Below are 12,157 nucleotides of genomic sequence, written 5' to 3'. Positions count from 1 at the left end.
GAACATTTTGCAGTTATGGGCTGCACAGAATATCTTTAAACGATATGTTATAGAATGGCCCTGACATTAAAATGCTGATCTTGAAAATATTTTATTATCTTTTCAACTCTTTCTTTCTGGTGTAGACATGACTTTAGGGGTATTTTTTCTGATAACACACTTCACTTCCTTCAAATCATTATCAAATGCATACTGAACACTAGTTGTGTGCTTAGTAGTGTGTTTGGTCTGGAGGCTATAATACTTCTTTATAAGACAAGGGTCCTGTTCTTAAAGAGCTTATTGTTTACGAAATAAGCAGGGATGAAACGTAAGATATTTAACAGAGGGTATTTCATGGGTACTGACTGGTCAGAACAGACACTGGCTGTAAGCACCTAACATCGCTTTATGTATGGATGTGTGTTAGCTGAATACCTGCTTGGAAAGTGAGGCCAACACACTTGAACAAGACCAACAATCCAGTGTAATTGTCGAAATGTGGGTCAAATTTACAAATGATGTAGGACTTGCAGAGAGAAAGTAACAGCAATAGGCTGCTAGGACTTAATGGAGGAAGTAGATTTTCTGCTAACACATGAGGGAAGTTTAAGTAGATAGCAGGAGAGAGGAGGAAACTTTATGAGCAGATGTTCAGAGGCTATAATCAGCACGACATATTGGTAGGTGAATAAACAGGCCATTCTTATTGTAGTGGTAGTGGTGTTAGCAGGCAATACTGTACCCCTGGGTAGATTGAGACCGTATTACAGATATTTAGAAAGTAGGTTTGCTGCGGTAGGGATGGAGAAAGGCATTGAATTTTTTTTTTTTTTAATCTGAAATAGACTATAGGAGGCATCACAGAACAGAGAAATAGCAGTAAACTTTGACATAGGCTCTCAGTTCTGTTTGTATCCATTCCATTTATTGGCAGTGAGATTGTACAAAAGTTAATCTCTTTAGCTCTGATCCCTTCATCTCTAAAGTAACAAAAAGAATATTCGCCCTATTGATGTATCTCTGGCTATTGTCGTGCGGATCAAGTTTGCATTATAAAACTTTCCACAAATGGAAAACATCAATGAGATTGAGGTTGATGGTGGTGTTGGTGTGTAAAAGTGGTTTTCCAGTTGGAACTGTTAGATTAGATAGATCTGTAATGACAGATTACAGTGAAGAGAGCCCAGAACCAGTTATAATGATCTAGATCTAAGGTGATGAGAGCTTCCTCTGTGATGATGGCCCTGGGAATGGAGGGAAAGAGATGGCATGTCAGTTAGCATTCAGCCCCACTTCATAACAACTCCACACATGATGTATTGAATGCTTAGAAGGGAGCTGTGGATTTTATTATATTTGCATAATATATCTACATATTTCATGATTTTATGGGTCAAGGGTTACGGCAAGGCTCTGCTGGGTGATTCTTCTCAGCATGTTTACTGACTTCGTTGGTGGCATTGAACTGGCAGATGAACTGATCAGGAGGATCCAGGACAGCTTTATTCATGTTATTTATTTATGTTACCTTGGTGGGACAGCTGGAAGATTGGGCCAGGTTGGGACTACATGTGGTCTCTCAGCATGGCATTCTTAAGGTAGTTGACTTTCATGTATGGCAGCTGGCTTCCCCAGAAAGAGTCCCGAGAGAACCATGCAGGAGCTGCATGGTCATTTCTGACCTAGCCTCAGAAGTCTCATAGCCCTGCTTCAGTCACATTCTTTTGGTTATAAGTGAGTCTTCAGGATAGTCCAGATTCAAGAAGAGAGGAATTAGACTCTACTTTTTGTTTAACGGTGAAGTGGCGAGATCATATTATAGAAATATATGTGGGATATTGCAGTGGCCATCTTTGAAAAATGTGATCTGAACCACATGAACCAAGTGAACGTGAGTGATGGAGGGCACCAGAAGTCCATGATTGTTCCAGTGGTTTAATTCTTGGTGAACAATGGGACTGATGTTAACAGAGGCAGAGAAACTGAAAGAAGGAATTAGTTTGATAAAGATGAACAGGGGCGCCTAGGTGGCTCAGTCAGTTAGGTGTCCGACTCTTGATTTCGGCTCAGATCATGATCTCACAGTTCATGAGATCAAGCCCCGCTTTGGGCTCTGTGCTGACAGCATGGAGCCTACTTGGGATTCTCTCTCTCTCTCTCTCTCTCTCTCTTTCTCTCTTTCTCTCCTTCTCCTTGTCCTTCCCCCACTCATGTGCTCTCTCCTTCTCTCTCTCTCTCTCTCTCTCTCTCTCTCTCAAATAAATAAACATTTTTAAAAAGATGAATAAATTTGTTTTGTATGTGTTGTATGTGAGCTGGTGATGGCATATCCTGGTGGAAATATTTAAGTCAGAGCTGGGAGATAGGGGGTTAAGTTTGGGGGATACAACACACAGATGTAGGCTTAGCAGTTATCACCATAAACATTATAGTTAGTAAGATTGCAGTCTTTAGGGGAGAGCATAAAAGGAGAAGAGAGCAGAGGACCAAGGACAGAGGCTTTTGAACAGTGGTACTGTACTGGGTGGTTGAATGGTACATTTGAAGGCATTCGAAATAAATGGAACAGGAAGAGCAGGCAAGGCCCAGTGCCTGGTGTCTCAGCCACTCCTAATCTGCTTTAAAGATCTCCTCATGGCTGTCACTACTGGCTTTTAACCAGCCTGTTCTGAGTTCTCAACTGTTGAATTCCAAACTAAGTGGTTCTTGGTCCCTTTGGAGACATTTCTGATCTGCCGAACAGAATGTTTTGCAAGAACGTCTTAACAATGTGTGTGGCTTCCTTTTGTTTGGTTTTGATTTTTAAGAGAAAATGTGTTTCTTTTGGATCCTTTTAAAAGCTTTTTATAAGCTCTTAAGTTATGAAAAAGTTATTTTTCATATAACTGTTAAAAAGTTTGCAAAAAGAAATCTGGGCTTTCATGAAAATCCACTGCTGGATTTTCATGAAATGGAGGCCAACTGCTGGCCACCTCTTGAACTACAGCTGTGTTAGGGAAGGAAACACTTAAAGAGATTGATGGATAAATAACTGGAGTTAAACATGAGCCACATTGTTTGAATTGGTTTTTAACAGGATTATTCAAAACGTCTTCAAATGTAAACTGACTTCACTATTAAACAATCATCTAAGAATAAATAGGATTGGGAGATGCTATTCTTTTTCTCTGGGAATTTTTTGAAAGCAACATTTGCACGCACATACATACACACACACATACAAACAACATGTTGAGTTAATTTTCTAGATTCTGCTTTTCTTATATGGTGCTCTCTATTTAGAATTTGATGAAATATGCATACTCTTCTTCAAAAACCAGTGTAAGCATTTGATTGAAGTGGTTAAGTGCATTAAAGTCATAACTCTCAAGTTTCTGGTGAAATTTATGTTTGCTTGTTTACCCTCTATGGCTTTAGTATTTAAAGTTGTTGTTTCAGTGAAAATGAACAGAATCTTAAACTAGGGTGTTAGGCCAGGGACTCTAGCTTTCACTTGTACGATCATGAATTAATCCTAACTGTAAAGGGACTAAATTGTTGACCACAATTCTAAATGTAGAAGAGTGTTTTGTGAATACTTGATATTGTCTTATTCTACACATATTTGAATTGCTTTGCTTGTTGAAATATAGCTTAGCCTACAGCTATTTATTGCAATAATTGCAATCATTTTCAGTTATTGGCCTGAAAAAATGAACTGCCGACATTTAGCAGTTTTTGTCATAAAAATGCTAGTTCTAATTCATGGACATCAACAATGATAGTAGACAGAAGTAATTTAAATATGTACTTAAACTTTCATCAGTTAATTATAGCTACTACAATTAAATTTTCTTTTTAATCTTTATTTTTGAGAGAGAGAGAGAGAGACAAAGTGTGAGTGGGGGAGGAACAGAGAGAGAGGGAGACACAGAATCCGAAGCAGGCTCCAGTCTCCGAGCTGTCAGCACAGAGCCCGACGTGGAGCTCAAACTCATGAACTGTGAGATCGTTACCTGAACCAAAGTTGGATGCTCAATTGACTGAGCCACCCCAGGCACCCCTGTAGCTACTACAATTTAAATTCAGCAGAAAACTTCTTATGAACATCTGAATTATAGTAATGAAAAAATAATTTGCTGCAGAATGAAAGACCAAGTCTCTAAAGAATATGAGATTGAGCAAGAAACAAATGGAGACTGTAATGTATTAGATTTGGTGAAAAAGTCATTTAACTCCTGATGAAGTAATATAAAGTCATGTCTAAACCTTTATTTACATCTGCTTTGGCAAATGTGTCTAAATAAGACCCTTTTTAAAAATGTTTATTTAGTTTAAGATAGAGCGAGAGAGAGAGAGAGAACGTGCACATGCATGTGAGTTAGGGAGGGGCAGAGAAAGAATCCCAAGCAGGCTCCACGGTGTCAGCACAGAGACTGACATGGGGCTCATCTCATGAACCATGAGATCATGACCTGAGCTGAAATCAAGAGCCAGACACCTAACCAACTAAGCCACCCAGGCATCCCTAAATAAGACCGTTTTTTAAATTTCTGAGTGTCCTATGAATTTTATTTAAAACATTAATAATTATATAAAGAATAACAAAGCAATAATCACTCTGGGAAGCCATATTTATTCTTCATAATTCTTTAAAATTCTTTAAACTTCCCATTTATGTAGTGAATTGAAAGGATTTGTTGAAAACTGAGATGTTTTAATATTTAAATTCTAAATCTTGGTGTCTTTGGTTTTTGGCCCCTGAATTTTCATTTTTAAGCCCACTCCATAGGTGAGTCAGATATTACCTTCTTTCTAGAACGTTGATACTTGTTTTTAAAGTTCTCATAATGGTATTGAGTCATTTCGACATAACAGAGGATTCTTGTTCTCAATGAGTAACCTCTATCTCAGGTCTGTTAGTGAAGTCCCAAGGTTTTTATTATTAATTTTTTCTCCTTGATCTCAGGGAATGGTTATATTAAATATTAAGAGAACTGACAATCTGATCTGCACTTCTAAGCACTTTTTTTAATCCCCTGTATCTTGCTCTTTCCCTATGGCCTTCTTATTGGTAACTCAATTTAGATTTGGTCATTGTCCTTATTGCCTGTGCCTGCAGCTCAGGCTCAAAATAGCCCCCTGATGTTTTAGTCTGCAGTAAACCTCAACTATATTTGATGGTGGTGAGGGAGGTTCAGATGACTTCTGTTGATATGTAGCTTTCTCACTGGATCTCATTTGGACAAATCATTTTTCAGGCTTAAAATTTCTCCATGCTTCAGGGTTATGTTACCTTTTTAAAATGTGCATGCACATGCACGCAGCCTTCCTGCACATCTGTCCTTATTTAGTTTAATGGAAATAATAAACGTGAACCTTGAGATCATAAACATAATATTTGACCAAAGAACGAATGGAGTGGAGAATTTAGCTTATGAAATAATTGGAAATTGGGAAAAATCTCTAAGTTAGGAAAAATGACCATACTGAAAGAGTTTGAGGAAATGAAGGTAACATTTCTGAATTAACAGTAGTAATAAAACTAATCAGAACTTAACAAAAATAGCTCTGTGTTACCATACTTAGGTGGATGGATTAAGCCATTGGAAAGCCACTTTGTAGTCAGGGAACCTGATTTACTGGCACAAAATAGTCTAATGACCAATTAGTTGAGTATACAGCAAATGTAATTTGATTTCAGTCTGCGGGTTTTATGCTTATCTTAGAATACTTATCCACTATGAGTGAGATAGCTTTGTGGGTAGAAATTGGATTAATCTGCTTATGGAACAATAATTTGCTCCAGTGATTTGCTCAAGACAACACAAAGGCCTAAACACCAGCTATAGCCTGCCCTATTTATTTCTGTAGTAGAGATTGAGGCCATAGCACTTAGCATAGGAAAAACGAAAAACAACTCTCCCACACCCCAACTGTCAGCCTTTTTCTTTTTTCTTCCTCTTTTTTTTTTTTTTTTTTTTTTCCTGACTGTGTTGAACAGGAGAATCAGAATGGTCTGATTCCTCCCACCCCACACCCTCAACCACCATCTCCCTCAGTGTTTATTAAAAAAAAAATTTTTTTTTAATGTTTATTTATTTTTGAGAGAGAGACAGCACGAGCAGGGGACGGGCAGCGAGAGGGAGACACAGAATCCAAAGCACAAAGCTTGACGTGGAGGTCAAACTCACGAACTGGGAGATTTTGACCTGAGCTGAAGTCGAATGCTCAACTGATTGAGCTCCCAGGTGTCCCTCTCTCAGTGTTTAGAGAAGAGAATACTGAGGTATGAATTAGAGCTGAGTTCTCCCTACCAGCCTTGTTGACAAGAGGAAAGCCATTTAACCTCTCTGGGTGCTGTGTGCTCTCTGAGAAAGTGAGAGGGTACCGCTTTCTGAGGCCTGTTTGCAGCTCTGAGCGTCCTACTCATTGTACAGTGCTGCTTTCTAGTTCCTGATTGGGAAAGTCTGGGTATTTGGGCCATGAAAGATTGAGGGAAGTTGGATCATTTTTAATAAACTTCCTTTAGAACTGGTAAACTGATCTCTTAGGAGTATTTTGTGGATTAATAACATTTAAGGAGAGTTTCTTATGAAGAACCTGGAATCCTTTGTAAGAAAGTTACAATTTGTATGATGTACTCAAGACTAAAGACACTGTGTATTTTGTATTAAGCTGACATGGGAGTGAAATAAAACAAATGATCCTTCAGACAGAGAGGATGTCTCCTCTTTTTGTGGAGAGGCGCTTGCTACCAAAATCAGGTTTGGCGTTCTCCACGGCTGTGGTTGGTGACTGCGGAGAGATGGCCCAGAGAACCAAGGACTGCTTCACTCAGGAACCTTTCCCTTTTCCTTGCTGCCCCTGGATTGTGTGATGAAGAACCAAAACAAACAACCAGAGTTGTTGCATTGTTCTTGGGAGCCTTGCCTGGTTCCATTTTTACCTTTCAATCCCTTCATTATCGCTAAGGACCAGCAACTCTGGAGTTTTGAAATCACTTCCTTATAAAGTAATCTTTCCTTGTTGGGGAGTAGACAGAAGGTTCATTGACCAGTCAGAGCTCTAGATTAGGCTATTGTGTTTTTATAGGCACCATGGTGGCTTCACCATGGAGAAACCTTAAAGTTCTAGCCCTCCTTTTCTGCACCTGGTTTTTGTTTTTGTTTTTCCCATTTATTTGCCTAACTAAAGCCGCAACTAGTGTGCATCCCCTGGCACCAACCCTAGTTGTCCTTGTTTAATCATTCAATAAAAGATTTCTTGAACATCTCCTGTATGCCACATGCTGTGTTAGGAAACGCTGTGTTTGACCATTGAGAATATGATGTGGTAGTCCAGAATTGCAGTGAACCTAGAGGCAGTTACTAGGATCCAAATTTGAAACACTTAACTCTGTAGAACTAAGAGGGACATGTGAGAACCTGAGCAAAGAACTAAGGCCATGAGGGACTCAGTGTTTTGGGGGACATTTTCATCAGGAGCTTTGGAGACTTATATAATTTAGGGTCATTGCTTTCTTTATTTGTATTAGTAACCCAGATAATAATATCTCATTGAATTTCAAAGCAATCTTGTAATTATCTCCTTTTCATTCTTATCTACTAAGAAATCAAGCGATTTGTTCATAGCCACGCATCTAGTTAGTGAACAAGCTGGCACTAGAATCCAAATATTTTTGGAAATTCATACTGCTTCAGAGATTAGCAGTTTAACAAAAGTTTCGATCACCTATTATATATAAGAAATTGTGATAGGCATCACAGAAAAAATATGGATAAGACATGGTTTTTGTTCTTAGAAGAACTTGCAGCCCAGCATTTTAATCTTTGGGATTAGAGACGTAAACATAAATTACAAGGCAGAAATGAAAGGCCAAAAAAATGTTCCTTTAGGGTGGCTCAGTTGGTTAAGTGTCCAACTTCAGCTCAGGTCATGATCTCGCGGTTCATGAGTTTAAGCCCCATGTTGGGCTCTGACAGCTCAGAGCCTGGAGCCTGTTTCAGATTCTGTGTCTCCCTCTTTCTCTGCCCCTCCCCTGCTCATGCTGTGTCTCTTTCTCTTTCTCTCAAAAATAAATAAAAAACATTTAAAAAAGAAAGAAAAGTTTCCTTTAACTGAGCTGTCTATCCCAGGTGATGGGAAGAATAATTAACGGCATCTGCTGGTTCTAATGGTGGCACCTCTGGTGTTTGGAAAGCACTTCTGTTTGTACTTTCTTTTCCAGTTACCATACCACTCTTTCTTTGTCAACCTAGGTTTTTAGAATGGCACTCTTAAAGGAATTTCTAAGTTATGGGTCACTCATTTATTCAACAGGTATTTGTTGAGTTCCTGATTGGATGTCAGGCCCTGTTACAGGTGCTGGGAATAGAGAAGTGGATAGGACAGAAAATGTCCCTGGTATCATGGAGTTTATATATTAAAGGGCGTGTTTATTGCTGAGAGAGAGAGAGAGAGAGAGAGAGAGAGAGAGAGAGAGAGAGAAGAGTGAGCGGGGGAAGATCAGAGAGAGAGAGGGAGACACAGAATCTGGAGCAGGTTCCAGGCTGTCAGCATAGAGCCAGATGCAGGGCTCTAACCCATGAACCGCCAGATCATGACCCCAGCTGAAGTTGGACACTCAACCGACTGAGCCACCCGTGCGCCCCTCTCTTTCCTCTTAATGCTAACATAAGCCAAGGCTTGAATGGCAAGAAACAGCAGCTTTCTGAAGGAAGAATTTTTTAAACAACGGGAACAGCTAATGTAAAAGCCCATGGTGTATTAAAGAGCAGAATGGTATTAAGATGAAGCTGAATGAGGTTGTTCAAATATGTAGGACTTTGTGAGTCAGGATACGGACTTTGGACTTTGTGTCCTCTTTTGATTTTTTTTTTTTCCCTGAAAGTTCCCAACCAAATGGATATAAAAATAGAAGGTATCTTGAGAATTGTACAAACATTAATATGTATGGATGTTAGCTTTAAGACCATCAACAAAGAAAGTACATACGTATGTGTTATGGAGTTGCACGGAAGAGGGCAGGCAGGGGAGCTAGATGACATCTGAGAAACCACATGGATGTGTAAAATAAATGGAGATAAAGTTTTCATTCCCAGAAAGTGTACTATGTCTCTCCAAGCTGTTTTTAGCTTCCGCCTGACTCTGTTCTTACCTGTCCTTGGAATCTTAGATCCATTTGTTCAGTATCATCGGTAGATGATTTTAGGCTAGTGCATGGAATATTGATTCAAAGCATGTAGCTTGTGAAAGCAAATACCTCTTTTTACATTATGGATAATTTTTCTCTTCTAAACCTAGTGGGTATGCTGCCCCCAAGTATAAGGGTGTAGAGCCCCCACTTTAGTTTAAAGTCTGACTTGGTTTTTTATGTTTTAGGCAGCTAAAAGTTTGCTTTACAAAACTTTGGACTTAGGTTAGTGAGAAAGTTCCTCTTAACAACATTAATATGGTAGAGGTTTGGAGATGATTCTAAAATTATCAGGTTATCCTCCTTCTACTTGCCCTGAAAGCCTCAGTCTGTTTGTTTGCTTTAATGTAACTAGGTACATGTTTTTTTCAATTTCCTCTGTTTTCATCTGTAGGAATCAAAGTGTTTGTCTTTGTTTTGGGTATCAGACCAATACCAATTTATTCCCCACTTGGTTGCCTCTTTATCGTTTACTTTGATGTGATATACACTGTTTTAAGGTTCTAAGTGTATTATTCTGAATAGTCAGATTAAGAGTTTGTTATTTTTTGAAATTATGGCTTATTGCTGTTTACACTCAGATGATGATGGTGATGATTGATAATGGTGAGCTTGAGTAAACACACATCATTGGCTTTGTATCAGGATTGGGGACAAATTCTGGTTTGATCCCCAAAACAAGCTCCTTTTTTCTTTGCATTATTTAGAATTATTTAAATTATTAGCAAATGAAACATAAGGAAAGTGAAACAAGGAACCATGGTAGGGGAAAAATTTATTAACAATTAGTGTAATAAATAGCTTTGTTTTTATTCATACTCATTTTTCACAAGCCATTAACTTACTTAGTTGAATGAATTTTCGTTTGGAGTCACTCTGACACCTGGCAAAGTGAAATTTTCTGTTTATGGGAAAAGGAAAGGATTTTCTTCCTTTTAGTGCCTTTAGTGATAATAGCTTGGTAAATAAATTATTATTTGGGAAATGAAGATATTGGCAAAAAGCTTAACCTTTACACATAATTAGTTTCCTGGCAATGGAATCTTGATAATTTTCTGGAATTTTGCTTCATGTATTGAATTTAAATGTACTTTGCATTTAAAATGTGAAATTAGTTGCTTTGTGTGTGCAGGTGGAATAATTTCTTTAGGCCAGCTATGAGTTAACATTGGAAAGTTTATTAACAGACATAAATGTTCCCAGTTGTCCAAGAGAATTGGAATACTTCCAAATGAGTGAGACACAGTTCACGTCAAGTCAGTTACAAGTAGGTTAACCACTGAGTGGTTTTTCTGCAGGATATTTTAATTCTCCAGCTAGTTTTCCATCCATGTCACTCAGTTTGTTTAAAAACTATTCTAACCCCCACTCTGATGGTATATGTACAGGGATTGAAATCAATCTGAAGGATAACAATAAAATATGATTAGGAAGGTAAATTTCTTAAACTTCATATACTGTGGTAATACATTCTAAAGCCACAGGAACTTGCTTTCTGAATTATGTGTAATTTGGTATTCTTATTCTACTCTCCCCTTCCTAAGGCACAGCATAGTGCCGAGCAGACTACTAGATACCTGATAGGTCTTTTTTCCAAATGAATAAACGAAATCCGCAGAAGCAAAGAATAGAGAGTTGATAGAATATCTGTCATGAGCAGATTGAGCCAAATGTGGAACAGAATCTAGGACAGGCACCTTGAAGTAATGCCTTTTCATTAAGCAAGGTCTTTGGTGTCAATCTACATTTTAATCCTCTCTCTGTCACTCACAAGCTTTATAACGTTGGGGAAATAATCTAATTTCTCTCTTTTTTAAACCTGATTTTTAAAAATTAGCATTAAAAATTTGTACATATTGGTAAGTATAGTGAACACTATAATCAACAGTTGTGTAACTGGAGGAAGATTGTTCCAGGTAGAGAGAAGGTCGGGTGCCAAAGTCTTGAGAGGCATGGACTAGGGTCAGTATTCAAGCCACAGCAGGTAAACCATTTGTGATGGGAGTGGAATAAGGAAAAAAGTTGTAGAAGATAGGATCAGAGAGGTAATGAGGACTAGATAGTATTAGATATAGTAAGGACTTTGGCTTTTATTCTGAATAAAATGGGGAACCATTGGAGGGTTTGTGAACAGAAGAGTATTATGGTGTGGTCTCTTAAAAGGATTTTTTTGACTGCTGTGTTGAGAATAGACTATAATAGTCAAAGCAGAGAGAGCAGTTAGGAAATCACAATATGATTATAATTCAAGAAAGAGATGATGATGGCTTGAAGAGTAGTGGAGATAGTAAAGAGTGGTCTGAATTTGGATGTAATTTGAAGGAAGAACAGAAAGGAGATATTGACCGATTGGATTTGATGTTTAAGAAAAAAGATGATTCCAAAATATTTGGCCGGGGGTGGGAGGGAGGGGAGGGTGGGTGATGGGTATTGAGGAGGGCACCTTTTGGGATGAGCACTGGGTGTTGTATGGAAACCAATTTGACAATAAATTTCATATATTGAAAAAAAAAAAAAAAAGAAAAAAAAACAAAATATTTGGCCTAATATGTATCATTCATATGCTACATCATATGCTACATATGGGCAGAATAGATTTTTAGAGGGTGATCAGCAATTTAGTTTGGTGTATGTTAAGTTTGAGATGTCTAGTAGATACCACATTGAGACTGCTCTGAGTCTACTTAACTTTGCAGAGGCATGTTCTTCAGAATTTCTTTTCATAATGGTCTCTGGGAGGCCGTCTTACTGTTTGTCTCAAATTGTCTTTATCTACCTCCACTTTTGAGTATAGTTTAACTGGGTATAGAATTCTGGTTAACAGCTATTTTCCCTCAGTGCTTTAAAAATCTGTGTCTTTTATTATTGCCAGTGAGAAACTTATCTTTGGTGTAATTGGTTTCCTTTGTAGGCATCTTATTTTTTCTTTCTTCTCCTGTGGCTTTTAAGGTTTTCTCTTAATCGCAATTTTACTGTGATATGCCTAGGTATGGGTTTATT

General features: G+C 38.1%; 1 protein-coding gene across 4 annotated transcripts in view; it reads left to right on the top strand.

The window, feature by feature from the left end:
* The window catches only part of THADA (THADA armadillo repeat containing), a 325,833-nt gene that overhangs the window by 62,063 nt on the left and 251,613 nt on the right, over nt 1-12,157 (top strand). The window lies entirely within an intron of this gene.

This window comes from Panthera leo, chromosome A3, assembly GCF_018350215.1.
Source record: "Panthera leo isolate Ple1 chromosome A3, P.leo_Ple1_pat1.1, whole genome shotgun sequence".
In the NCBI taxonomy this organism is placed as follows: Eukaryota; Metazoa; Chordata; class Mammalia; order Carnivora; family Felidae; genus Panthera; species Panthera leo.
Note: the sequence above shows the minus strand (reverse complement) of the source record. Positions and strands in the feature narration are given on the sequence as shown.